We start from the raw sequence: 19,879 nt of genomic DNA on the forward strand, positions 1-19,879 counted from the left end.
AATGATACATTGTCCCTTTGGAAACCTCAGATCTGAAACTGAAATGGAGTTTTTTTCAGGGCTAGCACCCAGCTGGGGCCCTGTGAGGGATAAAAAGGGGTAGAAATATAAAATAAGCAAAACAGTTAACTGGGCCCCAAACAAACTGGCAATCATCTAAGATCTGGGGGGTGATATGGTGGTGATGTTATCTCTCCAGAGCACTCGTGCAGCCATCTTATTTTGGATTAGTTGCATTTATTAACATTTTCACAAGGCAGAACTCAAAGCAACAATCAGGCTTCACTGTGGCCAGATCTTCTTCCCATGGTGGTGCATGTAGCCTCTTCTGTATGGGTTCTATGAAGCTTATTTATGAAGCAAACTTTCACACACATGCAAGTTAAGAAAAAAAACTTTTTTCTTCAAACCTTTTAACAATTAGTACAATACAACTATTGCGCCCCCCAGTCGAAATAAAAGGCAGAGATCAGGCTTTGGGTATAAATTAGGGCCACTTTATTAAATAACGTATAACACAACCTGTCATTGCGGCAAGAGATCTGTGGTACAGATCAAGCCCTGGGGTCCCTTTGGACCTCCACCTTGACCTGTCTGGGTGAGCCCCCACTGCCCCGGGGGTGTTCCATCCAACAGATGGCTGGGACCAGGCAGCCAGGCAAGTGGTTCCTCTTTAAAGCTCCATCCCCCACAACCGTGGAGCCTGGGGGTGGCCTTGTCCAGGGTCCCCACCAGGCAGTCTGCCCTCGTGGCTGGCAGCTGTACAGCCTCACCAGCCACTCCTGACAGACCCCAATTCCCCTAAAGGGAATGCACCAAGGGGGGTCACCGGCTCACACATTCTGATCCTATCCTACCAGTGGCCAAGCTATTAACAACACCACCACACCTAATTAACCAAACAACCCCGCAGTGCAAGGTAGGCAAAAAACAACTCCCCTTTAGAGCCAATTAAGGGAGAAGAAAAAATTCCTATCTGGCCCTGATAAACAGCGACTGGCTAATCCTGCACTGCATAAAGGGAGAGGTGGGTGGGCCGAGCTCGAGGTGGTAACTGAATGGCCAGGAGAGCGGAGCCTGCAAATGCTCTAAGGCTCCGCCCCCCAGCAAATCCCAGGATACTGTGGAAGAGGCAGGTTGCCTTTTCCCCATCAGCAGTGGCAAATGCAGCCCCCAGCCCCAGCAGCCTGGTCTGCTGGCTGGGAGGGCCATACTGAGGCTATCATACTTTGGTCACATCATGAGAACACAAGATTTTCTGGAAAAGTCAATAATGTTAGGAAAAGTGGAAAGCAGACGGAAAAGAGGAAGACCTAAAACCAGATGGTTTGACTCAATAAAAGAAGCCCTGTCTTCCAGCTTGCAAGATCTGAGCAAGTCTGTGATAGGACATTTTGGGGGTCTCTCATTCATAGGATCACCATAGGTCAGAGGCAACCTGATGGCACATAACACACAAACACGTACAATACAACTATTTTTTTTCTTTTCTTTAACTAAACTCACAAGTGCAACCATACAGAAACTTTCAGCCAATGTCTTTGAAAAGATAAACAGTTAAACTTGTCTGATCCTACCGAGTGATAGAGTCCTTTGCTACAATCTTTCCAATTTGAAGCAACTAGAACACAGGCTTCTGTCATCTTCTTGGGAAATTACAGCCCTTATTCAAGGTGATAAGAGCATATTAATTATTATGAAGCTGCCCAGCATCCAGCTCCTTCCTCAGCTACTTGGCACAGCTGCCTGGCTCTAGCTACTGACTCCAACCAATTAGTTCATAGGGGTTATATATGCATCTACTCTACCAACTGGAGTTGGTAGAAGGCATTGCATTCAATGGAGCTTTTGTCCAGTAAAGCATTCTTTGGAGTGCAGCCTTCATCATCTATACTGGAACCTAGAAACAGAAGTGCCCAGAATCTGTGGTCCTGCTCTTGGAGGAATATGAAAGCTCTCTAGAAGTGGTTGCCTACAGTTTTCAAACTCTAGTGAGCCACCTGTCCCAAGTACCCCTAGTTTATCTGGATTCATTATCTAGATTGGTATTATGTTCCCCTATATTTCAGAGGGTGTGGATGGAATACTGAACAGTGAAGGGACTTGCGTCAAGCCATCTGGTGAAATCATGGCTAAGATGACATTTGAATGAAGGACTTCCTTGTTTTCTCACCCTTTACAGTCTTCATTGCTGCAATACCAGCGGATATAATCTCGGGATGCTATTAATGTTTCATATCTAATTAAAAAGAACCAAATACATTTGGTTTTTTAATTGGTATTTTTTTCTCATTGACATCTTTCTACTCCTGTTTTCATTAGATGTTGCACTGGTGTTAGTAGCTCACTAGAAGCTCACACTATTTCCTCATTCTTGTTAAAATGACACAAAATGACACGAAATGAAATTTGGGAACAATAATGCTCATGGTATTCAATGAATTATGATGCTTTAGAATGCACAACTGTGGCCTTTTCAGTATTCTGCCTTTCGAAGGGCTAGGTATGCCACTTCGTTCTTTGGTTTCAGCCTTACAAACAAACAAACAAAAGCAAAAAATTATCTGTCCTCAGAGGTGCTGCTTTTTGAATAATGACAAATTGCACATTAATATTCTAATCTTAAAGCCACAGTTGCCAGGAAATTCACCAAGCATGAGGCACAGAAACATAGAAATATAGTGCTGGAAGTTACCAAAAGGATCATCTTGCCCAATCCCCTACCCAATGAAGGAAATTCCCCCTGTCAGCTCCCTCCCCCCCACCCCGTGACCCCTATTCTATGCCCAGAGGAAGGGGAAAAACCCCAGGATACCCGGCCAATCTGACGTTGTGAAAATTCCTTCCTGTCCCCCAAGTGGTGACTGGTATTACCCTGGGCACCTAAGGAAGGGCCACAAGAGCCTAACACTGACTCATATCTGCATGCCTTCCCATAATTCCTGTCAGGTGGCCATCTAGCCCCTTCTGAAATACCTTCAAGGAAGGAGAGTCTACCAGCTCCCGAGGAAGCCTGTTCCACTGAGGAACTGCTCTAACTGTTAGAAAGTTCTTCCTTTATATGGTGAGCCGGTGTTTTATTAGACGGCTGTGTTAAATGATTGTGATTTTATCCCTTTATATTCTATCTACTGTTGTGACCTGCCCTGAGCCTGCTTGCGGGGAGGGCGGGATATAAATATAATAATTAATAATAATAATAAAATAATAACCCCAAACTCTTTTCCTATAATTTTAATCCATTGTTCCTGGTCTGACCCTCTGGGGCAACAGAAAACTACTCCACTCCATCCTCTATGTGACAGGCCTTCAAATACTTGAAGAGGGCTATCATATCTCCTCTCAGTTGCCTCCTCTCTGGGCGAAACATATCTCACCCTTTCAACCTTTCCTTCTAGGAGTTGGTCTCCAGACCCCTTACCATCTTTGCTACCCTCCTTTGGACATGTTCCAGCTTTTCAACATCCTTAAACTGTGGTGCCCAAAACAGAACACAGTACTCCAAGTGAGGGCTAACCAGAGTAAAGAGATACCATCAGTGTGCATGATCTGGAGAATATACTTCTGTTGATGCAGCTTAAAATTGCACTTGCCTTTTTAGTCACCGTATCACACTGCTGACTCGTGTACAGTGTATGATCTACTAAGACCCCTAGGTCCACTTCAAATTTTCTGCTGCCGAGTGATGTCTCCCCATCCTATAACTATGCCTTTGAGTTATCCTACCTAAATGCAGAACTTCACATTGGTATCTGTTGAATTTCGTTTTGTCAGTTTTAGCCCAGTTTCCCAACCTATATAGAAATATTTATCTCTGTTTTAAAGTGACAAGTACAACAAGTGAATAAATATATACCATATACAATTTCATACAAACATCCTAAAAATACTACATATAAATAACAGGATCTATACATATCAAAAATTCTTCCAACAATTCCAGAAATAACAAAATTCATACTATGTCAAAAGTACAGATGTAAATTCATAAACACACACACACGCACAAGGCCATTCTTCCATAATTCAGTCTAATGGTTACAAATTTTCTTGTTTTTCTTTCTCTTGCAGAGATGCCAAAGTAAGTTCTTAAAGTCACACACACCGTTGTATGGAACTAACCAGGTAAGTGCACCAGACACTGTAAATATGATAGTACTAATGTCTTCTTTGTATTTTGTCTTTATAGGTCAGACACTGCATCCCTGGAGTGCAAGCCCCCTAAGTGCTTCTTGTTGTACTCCCCAAAACATTCTATGTTTGGAGAGGGGGTCATGGTTGTGATTCCCTAGGAACTAGCTATTTCCTTTCAAGGATGAGTGGTTGGGGTCCAAATAAAGACACTAAGAAGAGAACAAGTGGGAGATCACTTGCACTGATATGGGGGTCCAACGTAGCTAGTTTGGTGTAGTGGATAAGAGCGTGGGACTCTAATCTGGTGAACTGGGTTTGATTCCCCACTCCTCCGCTTGAAGCCAGCTGGGTAACCTTGAGTCAGTCAAAGCTTCTCGGAGCGCTCTCAGCCCCACCTAACTCACAGGGTGATTGTTGTGAGGATAATAATAACACACTTTGTAGACTGCTCTGAGTGGTCGTTAAGTTGTCCTGAAGGGTGGTATATAAATCAAATGTTATTATTATTGTTGTTATTGTTTGATCTGGAACAAGTGGCCAGCTGGGTGCAGGCTCCTTCCTTCCCGCACAGAGAGATTACTCCCCTCCCTTATTCACAGGCATTTGCTGCCATGGCTATTTAAAAGAAGACTTGGCGCAAGCTGAAGTGGGAGAGCATAAGGGCTCTTGGCTGTTAGCCTGGGGCACACAGGTGAGTCATGGACATCACCTGTACCAGGTGGTGGACACTAGAGGAGAGGAAGAAGCTGGAATGAAAACATCACCTGCTGGACAATGCTTATCTAATCACACCATGACTGTAGCCCTGGCCTGTTGTTGGAACTGCCCATAGCCACTTGCCTGTTAGATGTGTGAATATGTGGTTTTGGGGGTGTATTTGTAAGCTTTGTTTACCTACTGCAGGATGTATGGTGAATGTACTATTCCAATGCAGATGGGAGTTGGTAAATATAGGAGTGGGATTTATCAAAGGTGGCCAGTATTGGGCAAAGATGCTCGTTGTTTATCATTTGAACTGTTGACAATGCAAAGACCAGTACCTTTCCCACTGCTACACTAATGTTATGCAATGCCAGGTCTGTAAAAACAAAGATGCATGCTTTATGGAGATATTTCAAGAAGAAGAAATAGATGTGGTCTGCATAACAGAGGGTTGGAGGAAAATAATGTAGTGTGTTTATCCCAACTAACTCCACCTGACTATGGGGTCCTACGCCAACCTCATAATGGCAGAGGAGGAGGGGTTGTAATTATCCTTCATGACTTATTCATATATCTAGCATTGACTGTATGTTCCTTTAATTGGGAGCTAAAGATAGATTGGGTATATTCTGCTTGTCTACCGACCACCCTTTCTGAGTTGGCAGAGATGATTTCGAAGGTAGTGTTGGAGACACCTAGACTGATTGTTCTGGGGGACTTCAACATTCATGATGAATGTTCCACGTCTGGACCAGCCCAGGAACTTATAGCTTCCTTGGCAGCCCTGGGCCTCTCTCCAATAGTGACAGGCCCCACACATGAAAGAGGCCACAGAATTAATATTTTGCATTGACTCTTTGAAGGAAGGTCTTGTTTCAGGCTCGTAGATTCGGCCTGAACCATGGTCTGACAATTATCTACTGAAGGCTAAAGTAAATATGCCTCCCAACAAGCACTAAACACACACATACAACAATGAACCTTGAAGAAGGTGGGTGTACACAATGGCAGGAAACTGGCTGGTAAAGTGATGGCAATGGGCCAGAGCCCAAGCTGAACTCCATTGCCAACCAACGTAGCACAGCAAATTAAAAAAAAATATATTGCTGCGTTATGATAGTGACAATAAATTTCCTTTGAGTCTTGCTGTTGCCTTTTATGCCATGTTTCCCTGTGCTTTGTACATGCATTCGCACAATGAGGGAATGCAATAGACATGGGCACAGACCAAAACAAAAACAAAAACTGAACCATGGGGTTCATGGTTCGTGGGTTTTCATGAACCACGAACTCCCACAAACTGGTGCTAGTTCACGAACCAGTTCGTGGTTCGTGGGGTTTAAATGCCCCTTTCCGGCTGCTTAGCAGCAGAGAAAGAGGCATTTAATCGTTTAAGGGGCCCTTTCTGACTAAAACCATTAACCCTCCTCAAACCTTCATGTGTAAGCCTGCATGGATGTTAGTTGCTTGTTGGACTTTCCTTGCATTGTGCATAAAAGTGCACAGAAAGAGATTGGAGAGGCAACACCAACAGTGCTGTGCCTTCTGCTGCTTCTATGCTCAGTACAATGCAAGCCTTTTGCAAATTGTAGTCGCTCAATGCCAATGCCATGCCTGGGACACTCCGAAGACAAAATGCACTCATGAGCAACACGCACGTTCCCTTCCTGTCATCAGAGTTGTGCTGCATTAGAGCTCAGTCTCTCCCCTTTGGATCTGATTGGTTGGTTGCTGTTAAGGAAAATGTTTATAGATGTTGCTGCCTGCTGCTACCAGCCCAATGCCTCCTAGCCTGCGCTGCTGGTTCAGGTAAGAACTGAACCAAAATACATGAACTTTTCGGTGAGAGGAAGTCAATACAGCTTCATTTCCTGAATTTGTTTCACTGTTCTGGAAGCCACCTTAACAAGCCAAACCAGTGATTTCTGAGCGTAATTTTGGGTCATTTGTTTCACTTTGTACATCTCTAACATTAAGCTAGTCTATAAGGTAAGTATTTATCCTAACGTGATAATAATTAATATAGCTGTCAGCATTAATTAAGAATCAGATATGAATCTGTGCACAAGGGAATGCAATAGATAATACAATGTATAATAAACTACCACCTTGGACTGACGGCAACAGATATGCAACTGAGAGTCTGTAAGGATTTTTAAACCTAGAAACAATATTTGGATTTTTTTAAAAAAGCTTTCTTTAAATAATGTTAGGTGAAGCACAGAGACAATTCTCTAGACAAATTCAAATTTAAGGCAATCGTTGCAAGAACTGAGGGACAGATATGCTCCATACCAACATGATTGTTTGTGTCCTTGATGGTTTTTATTTTATCAACTGTCCGATGGGAACCACACTTGTGTGCTTACCTTGGACTTCTACAGGTGGTGGCAGCAGCCCTAGCAGATGGGTATTCCCAGCCCACCTGATCCATTGAGTTGGCTGGTCTGCCTGTCAGTGGAGGAGCCATACGAGCAGAGACTGACTCCTAAGGGAAATAATGGAAAGGAAGCAAGAAACATTCTCTCTCTCCCTTTCTCTGTATGTGTGGAATACGTAGAGTGGACGAGGAAAGAAAGAGGAGGGAAATATCTGTGTGTGTACACTACAGAATACAGAATGTGGGGGGGGGATAGAGAATGCGCGCCGTAGTTAAATATATTTATAATGTCTGCTGAGTGCTTAATTCCTTAGTGTTTGGCTTAATGTAGCCTGGTTGATTTATATCCTTGGATGCTTGTGACACTCTTGTGAGATCTATATTGACTTGGTGCTGGTCGCAGTAGGGAACTTGTAAGCATATGTTGTAGCATAGTGGTTAAGTGGTTGGGCAGTGAATTAGCACTTTGCTGGTTCAAATCCCACTACTGCCTTGAGCTCTTCAGGTTGCCTTGGGTAAGCCAGTCCTCTCAGCCCCAGCTCCCCACCTGTATTGTGGGAATAATAACAACACTAACTTTGTTTACCACTTTGAGTGCGACACTAATTTGCCTAGAAGAGCATATATAAATGCAGTTATGACATTATTATTATTATTATTATTATTATTATTATTATTATTATTATTATTATTATATGAACAATGTTTTGTCCATTAGCGCTTCCATTTTCCCACTTGCCCTTGCTCTTTTGCCAGTGGGTCCCACTTTGGTCACAGGGACCCTACCTCTTCATTATTGGTTCCTCCTACAGGTATAGGAGTTCCTCTCCTTGACTGCTCTGAGAGTCCACCACTTCACTCTGCTAGCCTGTGCCCCCAGAGCCCCACACAAGTACCAGATTTCTGTCATTTGGGAGTCTGCAACCCAGCAGTAAGCTAAATTTGAATACGGGGAAGGGGAAAAGAAGGTAGACACCGAGAGATGGTGCTTTCCAGAGGCTACCCAGCTAAGTTCATGGCTGAGCTGAGATCTAAGTATGATTTGCTTCTCATTTGAGGTGTACAGTCTGAAATTCCCAATCCCAAAATATATATGGAAATCACTGTTGCAGGTTGTTACCATGATTTTCTGGAGTAATATAAATCTGGGATTATTCAATATTGTGAAAATACCCACCCAAAGTCTGTGTTGTTCTTTGTTATGGGGTGTTTTCCACCAGCATCTGCAGGTGTCTTGTTCTTGTTTCATTCTTCTGATTTCCCAGGCAACGGCATTTCTCCCAATCCTATCTAGATCAGATCAGATCATCAACCTTTTATTGGCATTCAATAAAACAATTTATGATGAGCAGGGCAGGAACCAAAAGAACAGCAAAATCAGTTGACAGAATTTACCATATACTCCCTAATCCACATGGCAATTGAGAAATACAATGCAACCGTATATGTAGTGTGGGGACAATGATCTGATAGTAGGAAAGAGTGGTGGTCAACGGCGTTTCATCAGATTGGAGGGAGGTGTCCAGTGGGGTGCCGCAGGGCTCGGTTTTGGGCCCGGTACTTTTCAATATTTTTATCAATGATCTGGATGAAGGAGTGGAAGGGCTGCTCATTAAATTTTCTGATGATACTCAATTGGGAGGAGTAGCAAACACCCAAGAAGATAGAATTAAAATTCAACGAGACCTGAATACTCTGGAGAAATGGGCAGCTGTGAATAGGATGCAATTCAACAAAGACAAGTGCACAGTATTACATCTGGGCCTCAAAAATGAGAAGCACAAATACTGGATGGGGGATACATTTCTGGGCAGTAGTATATGTGAAAGGGATCTTGGGGTAAGAGTGGACTGTAAACTGAATATGAGCAGTCAGTGTGATGTGGTGGCAAAAAAGGCTAATTCAATCCTGGGTTGTATCAAAGGGGCCATAGCTTCGAAATCGCAGGAGGTCATAGCCCCTTTCTATACTGCCTTGGTCAGGCCACACCTGGAGTATTGTGTGCAGTTCTGGAGGCCTCACTTCAAAAAGGATGTGGACAAAATCGAGAGGGTGCAGAAGAGAGTGACGAGGATGATCAGGAGTCTGGAGACTGAGCCCTACGAGGAAAGGCCGAGGGCCTTGGGAATGTTTAGTTTGGAGAAGAGGAGGTTGAGGGGGGACATGATTGCTCTCTTTAAATATTTGAAAGACTGTCATTTGGAGGAGGGCAGGGAGCTGTTCCAGTTGGCAGCAGAGGTAGGACGCGAAGCAATGGGCTAAAACTACATGCACAAAGGTACCGACTGGATATTAGGAAAAACTTTTTTACCGTCAGAGTAGTTCAAAAGTGAAATCAGCTGCCTAGGGAGGTGGTGAGCTCCCCCTCACTGGCAGTTTTCAAGAAGAGGCTGGATGAATACTTGTCAGAGATGCTTTAGGCTGATCCTGCACTGGGCAGGGGGTTGGACTAGATGGTCTGTATGGCCCCTTCCAACTCTATGATTCTATGATTCTATGAATCCACCATCAGATTGACCCTGACGATTGATCAGCAGAGGGCTAATCAAGGAGTCCCACACGTGAACATAAAAGTCACAATAAAATAAAACATGAAGTATGGATTCAGGTTGCATCCTTCCACAAGGACATAATCTATTGGGGTAGGGTATGTTTGTAAATCTCCCAAACAGAATTTCGGAGGGTAAAAGGTTGAAACGTCCAAGCATAAAAGCTCGGTGTAGGCGAGGGAAAGACAGCGATGAGAAATGAATGGCAGGGCCTTTGTACTTGGGGATGATTCCAAACTCCAATGGGGAACAGGTCTTCTGTGCCAGAGAACAGAGGGTTTGCCTATCAATATCTAGCAGTCTTTGGATCCAATCCTTGCAAAGGATCAGGGGGTGAGCGCTCCCAGCCAATGACCTTTTGGAGACAACCCCCTGAGAAGGAAATTCCATGGAGGAGTCTGTGCTGAGTTGTGAATTCTCAGACTATTCCACGTGCAACTCCAAATGCATGCAAATAATTTCCCACTGGGGGGTCTTCAGGATCAGGGAAAAGGCTGTAGGAGTCCAGTGGGTGGCCTTGCCATGGCAGGAGGAACTGCATCTTTGTTTCATGAAGGAACCCTCTCCCATGAGCGGAGGGCAAAGAGGAAAATCTGAACCTGGGAGAAGATCATCAAGGAATTCAACATGTCATCTAATTCTTTTGTTGCCAAAAAGAAAAGAATGGTCTCAAAAATCTGGAACCTGAAAAAAATGTACAGGTTTGAATCCCAAAGTGGTCATTTCCGATCTTAAAATCCGCAATCACAGTAAAGATCTCCACCCCGAAACCTGGACCCAAAATTATAATGATTTTTTCCCCCCAGAGAACACTCCTACTTCTCATGCACTTAATGACAATCATACACCTGGATTCAGTGTAAATTCCATACACACCACAGACCTGCAGACAGAATAAGAAAATAGGTTCACTCAGAATTTACTGCAAGACATCATTAACCTGAGTGAATGTGCTATAAACAATGAGAAAAGGAGTCAGGGATTCCCATCTGTTTCTGCTTCTGTAAATGAGCTGTTAGAGAAGCACGTTTATGGACAAGTACAGCTAACAATAGTTAGCTGGAATGGCTGACATTCTGGCTGCCACAAGTTGTGCCTGTGTCTCTTGGGTAATGTTATGAGCATTCGGTTGCTCAAAGAACCAAGAGCATGTGAAACTATTCATTCCAGATCTCCTTTAAGCCTGCCCTCAGCTGCCATCTTTGATGGCATGATAAAAGCGCAATTCCATTAGACATGGCACACTTCATTGCCACTCCACTCTCAGTGCTACCACTAAGCCTTTTCTCTTTCAACTCTTCACATTGTAATTGCTGCTTTGTATTTCTTGAGAGATGTCAAAAACAGGCTTTTTAGACACTACGTGCTTGCATCCGTTCATCTTGGAGACCAGCTTGCACACAATCAAAACTGACAAATGCTGCATGAGAAATCCAGGAAATGTTAAACAACAACTTTCTTTTTTTTCCTCCCCAAAATACAGCACTACTTTCCCCACCTCACCCCACTTAATGAACGAATTGTCTCAGGAAGTCATCTTTGGGTCAGCAGGGGATGAGGTACAAGCTAAAGACTAGCTCATATAATCTGCTATGTGCCAGTCTGATATGCCTTGATTTCCAAGGTAGGATGTAATTGTACAGAGGATGTGACATACAGCCTGTCACAAAGCAAAGTACAGTCACCTACATTCTGCTGCTGCTAAGATTTTTGCATTACATTCAATAAAAAAAAATAAATTCAAGCCTCATTTTTTTTTCTCTTCAGATTTGTATTCTGCCCTCCCCACGAGTGGGCTCAGGGCAGATAACAACATATTTAAAATACAATTAAAAAATTCATTAAAAACAACACATTTAAAACAGGATGGTGGACAGCCTTCAGATCTATACACCCCTTTTTTCCAGGCCGGCGGAGGCCCAGCCTCAGCCATATGCCTGGCGGAACAACTCTGTCTTGCAGGCCCGGCGGAAGGATAGGAGGTCCTGCTGGGTTGTGGATATAATCTGCATGGAGGATATAATCTGCAATCCAGTGTTCATGTGTGCTTTTGGAGTTCTATAGAGTCTCCCATTGCTCCAGAGATTTCCTAGCATCATCCTATACTTACAAGCCTATGATGACATAATAAGGACTGGAAACTTGTTCTTTTTTTAAAAAAAAATGCTTTCGATTGTTGAGATACCAGATTCTTTACCCAGCCTCATATTTTGGGGGTTTGGAGCTTATGCTGGCAGGATCAGAATTACCCCTTCAGCTTTCTCTGTCTGCAGGTAGAAGTCACGGGAACCAACCATCCAACAGGCTGTCTTCATGTGGTCAGTTCAAATGTACCTGACTGTGGACAACAGGTGACTGCATGTGTGCAGTTGTGTGATGCTTTCTCATAGCTTTCCTCTTCTCTTGTAATCAAGAAGACTGTGTCCACTGGCTATGCAGGCACAAGCTGCAGCACAGAAGTAAATGGAACTTCTTTATTAAGGCATGCCCTGGCTGTGGCCCAGTAGTACAAGCAGCTACTGTGCAACCACAAAGCTACACAGCACAGAGTTTGAGTAGGGCATCAGACAGCAATCCCAAGCTGATGTGGTGTGGAGGTTTGCCTTGCTCATAACCAGGGATCATTCTGTAGAAAAAAAGCGGGAGGAACTCATTAGCATAACTCATTAGCATAACTCATTAGCATATGCCACACCCCTTGCCATCACTGGAAATGTATCAGTAGCACAACTGATTTGCATATGCCACGCCCCCTGACATCACCGATCCTGGCTGTTTTGGACCCAATCCTGGCCATTCAGGATTGGGTAAAGGGGGCTGAAAATAGCTGAAAAGGGGCCCAAAATGGTCAGGATCGGGCCGCTGCTGAACAGGAGAGTGATCCACCACCTGTCAGAGGTCCAATCCGGGCTATTTCGGCCCCGATCCAGGATGAAACGGGCCCAAAATGGCTGACAGTCAGGTGGGCAGGGCCACCTGACATGTGACCTCTTTGGGGAACTGCCGAACTGTGTTCCTGCGCGTTCCCCCTCGAAATGAGCCCTGCTCGTAACGGAGGCATTTGGTCAAGGTAATTTCAGCTGGTGGTCATGTTGATGTCAAAAGTAGCAGCACCCCTATGTGAGACATACACAACTCTGTTTATGGCTATCCTATATATCTGGGTAGGGTGGGGAAAGTGAGTCACGTAAGGTAATAAGCAAAAGACTTGCCTTCACGAGCAAGACAACGTGCTGTGGCTTTTCTCATACTAGAGAGGTAATCAGTTTAAAATGAAAGAAGCATTGCTTGCACCTTAAAATCCGTTAAGCCCAGACTAGTCATTATAGTTTGGAGGAACCAAATGACAGCATTTATCCGTTCATTGCAAGCAGAGAGATGACTTGTGAATGTCCAAATAAGCAATTCTAGTTTCTGTTCAGACTTGGCATTGACAGTGTAGCTCTTTCAGGAATTCTCACCAGTGCCAAGTCCTATAAACTTATTGTCTGATATGCAGTGCATAAACATTGCATTCTGCTTCATTTCAGGGCTTTTCAATCAATGTGAAAGCTCTTCCTCTTTAAAGGGATTTTTTTTTCATTCTATAACTTCAAGTAGAATTATTGATTTCACATTTATGAAACATAAACAAGAGGAGGATTTGCTTTGGTTGAAAAATGGGAAGGGATAGGAGTATACTTTCACTGTTATACTTCCCGACACAGGCTTATGCAAACTGGATCTCTCAATTCAAGTTCCTTGCCTCATCCCCTTCTTGACAACAATGTACAAATCATCCCCTCAAAGATTTCTCCTGAGCCCTCGATAGATGACATGGCAGTCATTATACTTAGAGACCCTCTACACGAGATGCCTCGGCATGTCTTCGTCAAATGTAGGAAAACACAATGTTAACCTGGAAGCGTAGTTTAAAAAGATGGAGCCAGTGGAGATCGCTCCTCAGAGGGTTTGTTAATTTCATCTTCGCTTTTCCAAGGCTGTCAATTTAATCTCTCCAGTCTAAAACTGTGTGGGATCGCAACCAGAGGGCAGTGAGGTATGGAAATGGACTGGAGCTGCCTACCAGAGCTGGGCTTGCACCTGGAGAGGTTATAATGGGCTGAAGTTTTTCCCTTCTCGCATTTCACAGCCCCTTCACACAGCTCCAGTGTATAGCAAAGCCTTTGCCCTGCCTCCAGCTCTGTCTTTTTAAACTACCTTTCCCGGCTACCACTGCATCCCGTGACACGTGTTCTTTACGTGTCAGATGTCTCATGTAGAGAGATTCTAAGTCATTATATTTAGAGAAGAAGTGCATGTATATTTACAGGTATACAATATGGATCATGCAGGCTCCATTTCTGTCATGAGGAATGTTTGATAAAGCAAGTTTGGTATGTGGTTAAGAGCAGCAGGGATCCAATCTGGAGAGCCAGGTTGGAATCCCCACACCTCCCCTTGAAGCCAGCTAGGTGTCCTTGGATCAGTCACAGCTCTTCCAGAGCTCTCTCAGCCCCACCCACCTCATAGGGTGATTCTTGTGGGGGAAATCGAATGTTAATGCTACGTTATTAAAGAAATATTCATACATCCTGATCATGGCAGAGCAGGATAGAAAGAAATGTGAGAGAAGGGGTATTGTATAAAACATTCCAATGAATCCCTCGGTATTGCACTGTTTCACTCTCTGCAGTGAAATTAAGATAATCAATGAGAAAACAAAACAAGATGACCGTCAGGAAATCGCAGCTTTCCTCTGATTGTTTCCAGTTTTAATCCTTTTCAGATATTATAGTAAACAGCACCCCAAGTCTACCAAGTGTTCACCACCAGAGCATGTGCCATCTGTGGTTCACACAGTTGCCATGTTTTGTGAACAGGGGAAATGTGTGTATTTTCTATGCTCATACAGCATCAGTATGCCTGAACTTGAACCCTGTACCAGAGCTGCACAAAAGCGGTAAATATACACATCACTCCCGTTCACGCTTCATGAAGGTCATGCGTACCAGGAGGATTGTGACTAGCCTATGCACTCATTATGCATAGTTAGTAGGTTCCCAGTACATACGATTGTCAAATCTGAAACGGACTTGGCATTGAGAAGATTTTCCCATTTCTGACCCTGAAAGTGGACAAGCTCCATTATTCTTACGGCACAATTCTTTGTGCCTGTCTCTTGGATATGGTATTAGCTCCCGAATCGATGCCTTAACAGCAATGTGTCCCCAGCAGCTTTCTAGCTTCAGGGCATCCTTTCACAGTAATTAGGGATGTTACTGTGTTTTACATGCAGGTTACTGCATGACAGCTGCTGCAGCATAGTGGCTAAGTGGCTGGGTTGCAAATCAGCACGTTGTTGGTTCAAATCCCACTACTGCTGTGAGCTCAGTAGGTGGCCTTGGGTAAGCTACTGCTCACAGCCCCAGCTCCACAGCTGTGTTGTGGAGATAGTAATACTGACTTTGTTCGCTGTACTGAGTAGACCCTAATTTGTTTAGAAGAGAGTTATAGAAGCACACTGTTACCTTTATTATTTAGTGGCTTTTCTGCTTTGATTCAATTCATGGAGCTTATTTATAGTTTCTTAGTGTTCCAGATGAATCTTTTTCCTGACCAAAATACAATTTGATTGTAAAATTGACGTTAATGTCCATTTTTGCATATAAACATCCCTGATGACAAAAAATGCTGCATAAATATAGCAAATATAGCACAAATATAGCAAAAATGATGTGCAACTGCATAAACTAAATGGACAAAATAGGAACAACTAACAAAGCAAATAGGCATGATGAATAAACTTAAAGAAATGAAAAGGGTTTGAGTTGCAAACCTTTTGCTGACTCGACCTTGTGCTGTCCTTCCCCTACTCTGAGGTAAATTTTCCTCCCCAAGTGTATGAAGCTGTTTACTGGACTGGAAAGCCTTCAGTAGCATGGTTGTGTTGGTAGAGCTTTAACTTTATTGTCCCATCCTTAAGGAACTTATTCATTATGATGTTACCCAGCCAAGTTTAAGTAGGGGGAAGAACAGAGGTTTACATTTCCCTTAGAAATGAAACTGGCCCATGAGACTTATTGAAGTGTAAAAGACAACAGATGGTTTATTCACAGGTAGGCTGGATAGATAGGTAGGCAGGTACTTAAAAGCTTCAGTAAGCAGGCTTTTTAAATACAGATTACTTTACTCGCGTGAGGCACAAAATTCTTGGTCTGGTTGAGTTTATTATGTTGGCTGACTTAGGTGAGAGAGTTTAGTGATATCAGACTTGATCTCTTTGCAGAACAGTTCCTCCTTTTTCACACCTTCACACATTAATTGCTCCGATGTATGTAACCACAGTACTCCCTCCCTTTTACTGAAGACCTCAGAGTACTCCACTGAATTAAATTCTCTCCACATACTGGACAAGAGTTATAGTTATACCAAAGCTATAACCCCTCTCCTTTGGCCAAAGGGGAAACTCTTTTCTACCCACTTTCTTGGCCCACTACAAGTTCCCAGATCTCTTGTATCTCAGTAGAATTTAGTGCTGTCTGTTCCACTTTAGCACAAGGACTAAAAGTGCTTCATAAACTTTATGATTTACTGTAAGAGTACACTTTTCCCTTTCTTCCTCACACAGAGGATTCTCTGACTGACCCTCTCTGGTCTGCCAGGTTCCAACACCCTAATTCTCAGAGCCAAGCTACAAGTGACTCCTGACACAGGTTGGACACTTGTCAGCTTCCCTCAAGTTTTGATGGGAAATGTAGACATCCTGGTCTTAGAGCTTGGCTCTCCATTTAATTGAAGTTTATAGAAACCCCACACACACACCCAGTGGAGGGGAAGGGGGGCCCCCAGTGAGAGCCTGCCTGCACTCCCCTCCCAACCACATGTTCTCCCTCCCATAGACTGCCACTCTGTAAACTTCAATTAAATTGAGAGCCAAGCTGCAAGACCAGGATGTCTACGTTTCCCATCAAAACTTGAGGGAAGCTGACAAGTGTCCAACCTGGGTCAGGCATCACTTGTAGCTTGGCTCTTAGTTAACTCCCACTGTCAACTCCTCCTTCTGTTAGCACCAACTGTCAGCTCATCATTCTAACATCAACCGCCATTCTCTCTCTCTGGCTTGCCACAGAAGGGGGAAGGGACCTGTCAATCAACTTCCCTTCCTGCTGCTATTTCAAGCTTTTACCTTCCTCTTGCTGGATGCAGCATCCTGACGTTTTTATACCAACTCTGTTACAGCTGCAGTCCTACATTCCTAACAGAGACATTTGCCTGAAGCATGCTCTATTACCACAGCCCACCATCCAAGTCAACCAGTGTATCAGCACCAACCCAAACAGAATTACCATAAATCAAATCAGTACAGTTAAAAGGAGGTGTCTCTACTTAGGAGTGATAGCCCGCCTGGCAGGGAGGGTGGACTAAAAACCTAATATAATAAAAATAAATAAATAAATAAATAAATAGCAGTATAGCAGGCAGAGATCTTACCTGTTTCATTTGGGACATTATAAAGTAAAGGATGCAGAAGTATAGAAAATTCTGTAAAAGCACATGTATGTCACTATAAACTCATTTTAAAAGATACATCCTTGACTTTACAGTTTTGACCAAGCACTGCACCAAAAACCGCCATAGATTTCTGTCAGTTTCCTTCATGAATCCCCCCCCAAAAAACTATCAATCAACTGATTTTTATCTCCCGTGCTAATTTCACATCCAAATTACAATGAATTAATCAGGGAAATATTAAATATTTTAATAGCCTATGTTTAGCATGAGGTCAAATGATTTTCTTTTTTAATTGTAATATTTAATTTTGCTCCTGCATATTTCATGGCCTGCACATCTAAATGTTGGTAATATTATTTTTAAAATTTAATTGTACATTTCTTTTATGTGTAACCTCCTCATCTTACAATGGTATTTTATCTTTTGTGAGTAAAAGCTGACAATGCTATTTTGCAGTTCAGAACTCTTTCATGATCACATCTTTGACCTTGAGAAAGGGGGGGGGGGAATGTGTACTTCATCAAAACCCTCAGTCTTTCTTTCAAACAAGAAGTAAAATTCCCGTGCATGACTTACCTGTCTGTCATTTTTGTTATTGCTGTTGATAATATAAAGTGCAGTTCAAAAGGATGCATTTTGGGGGGGGGGACATGGATCCGTTAATTTCATTTATTCATTCACCAAAAACTTTGTTTCATCAGGTATCTGAGGAAGAGAACTTTGACTCTTGAAAGCTCATATCTTGGAAATCTTGTTGGTCCTTAAGGTGCTACTACTCTCAAATCTTGCTCTTTTACTACAAACCTACACAGCTACCTGCCAAAAACTTTGAAGCAATCTTGAAAAGCTATGAGTAAAACAATATTTTTATAGTAAACCTATATTCTGCACAAGGTCCACATACCCCATCCAAGGGACATGATGCCTTGCACTCACATAGTCTCTGACATCTAGTTGCCTATGTCAGGACCACAAAAGTTTTCATGCTAGGCTTCAGTGGGATTCTATTTCCACAACACAGCTGGAGAGCTGAGTCTGAGAGAAGTGGTTTACCCAAGGTCACCCGGTTGAGTAGCAGTGGGATTCAGGCTAGAGGTGGGTACGGACAGGAAAAAAAACCCGAACACGATGTTCGTTGTTCGTTGCCATCCACAAACAGGGAATTACAAACAACACGAGCATGACCCTGTTCAAGAACATGTTTGCAGTTGGCTGTTCGTGGGAGGGAGGGGGTAGACTTGGAAGGGAAGAAAATACCCTGCACCATTTGCAAACTGCGTGGGGAACCTCCTTCCCTTCCAAAGTCTCCCTCCTTCCAGCTGGCTGGAGGGAGGGGGGAGACTTGGAAGGGAAGAAAGTTCCCTGCGCCATTTGCAAAGGGCATGGGGAATCTCCTTCCCTTCAAACTTTCCCTCCTTCCAGCTGGCTGCAGGGAGGAGGGGAGACTCTGAAGGGAAGAAGTATCCCCATGCCATTTGCAAACAACATGGGGAACCTCCTTCCCTTCAAAGTCTCCTTCCTTCCAGCCGGCTGGAGGGACGGGGGGAGACTTTGTCAGCAAACCCCTGACAAGTGGCTGAGTCGGGGGTGAAGTGCCCTCTCTCTGCTGCTGCACAGCAGCAGGGAGACGGGTATTTCACCCCAGCAGGCTGCACTCAGCCGCTTGTCAGGAGTTTCCCTGACAAGCAGCTGAGTGGGGGATTTAAATATCCCTCTTCCTGCTCTGTGCAGCTGCAGGGAGAGGGAAATTTAAACCCCAGCAGGTTGCAATCAGCCCTTGTCAGGGTTTTCCCTGCCAAGCAGCTGAGTCAGAGGTGATGTGTCCCTGGGCTTAGATTGGGGTTTCCAGGGCAACAGGAGTTCAGACAGAGTTTAGAAAGTCTGTGCCTACTGTTGCCAGCAGAATTGATTGAAAGGGGCCAGACTGTGTGGCTTGACAAACAGCTGATGAACACCACAAACAGGGCTTGGAACGAACACATGTTCGTCGGGAACAGGGCCTCATGAACAGTTTGCTCGAACAGCTGATGGGACTGGTCATGGCTTTTTTTTGTTCGTATTGCTGTTCGTGCCCACCTCTAATTCAGACCAGAAGAGTGCTGGTTCGCATCCTAACCACTTAACCACTATGCTACATAATTGGTTACTTCCTGCTACTGTGTATACTAGAGCTGTTTTTCCGAGATGACAAACATCCTTAGCCCAAGACACATAATCAGCCATAAATTTCTGAAGCAGAAACAATTTGAAAAACAATGCAAGTCATTGGATAGTTAACATTCTTATTGAGATTGCCTTTTCCAAACATAAAGTAGAATGATCCATGGTAGAGTTATTGCATTATAAATATACACTATGGGGTTACAAATATATATTCATTTTATTTCTTTAAATTGTTACGCAGAATGGAGAATGCCATTTTCACCTTGCCTGTCTTCCTTAGCAAATGTCTTGTTTCCTATTGTTTCTTTTATACCATTTTTATTCCATCCTCCTTTTTTGATCATTTATATGCAAATGATGCAAAACAGGTATCAGTTTTAACAGCAAAAATTCTATTGTGTCACATTAATATGGTGAGAGAAAAGATGACAACTATTTATCCCAAGTGTGAAGAAAC

Source organism: Eublepharis macularius, chromosome 10 (assembly GCF_028583425.1).
Source record: "Eublepharis macularius isolate TG4126 chromosome 10, MPM_Emac_v1.0, whole genome shotgun sequence".
Classification (NCBI taxonomy): domain Eukaryota; kingdom Metazoa; phylum Chordata; class Lepidosauria; order Squamata; family Eublepharidae; genus Eublepharis; species Eublepharis macularius.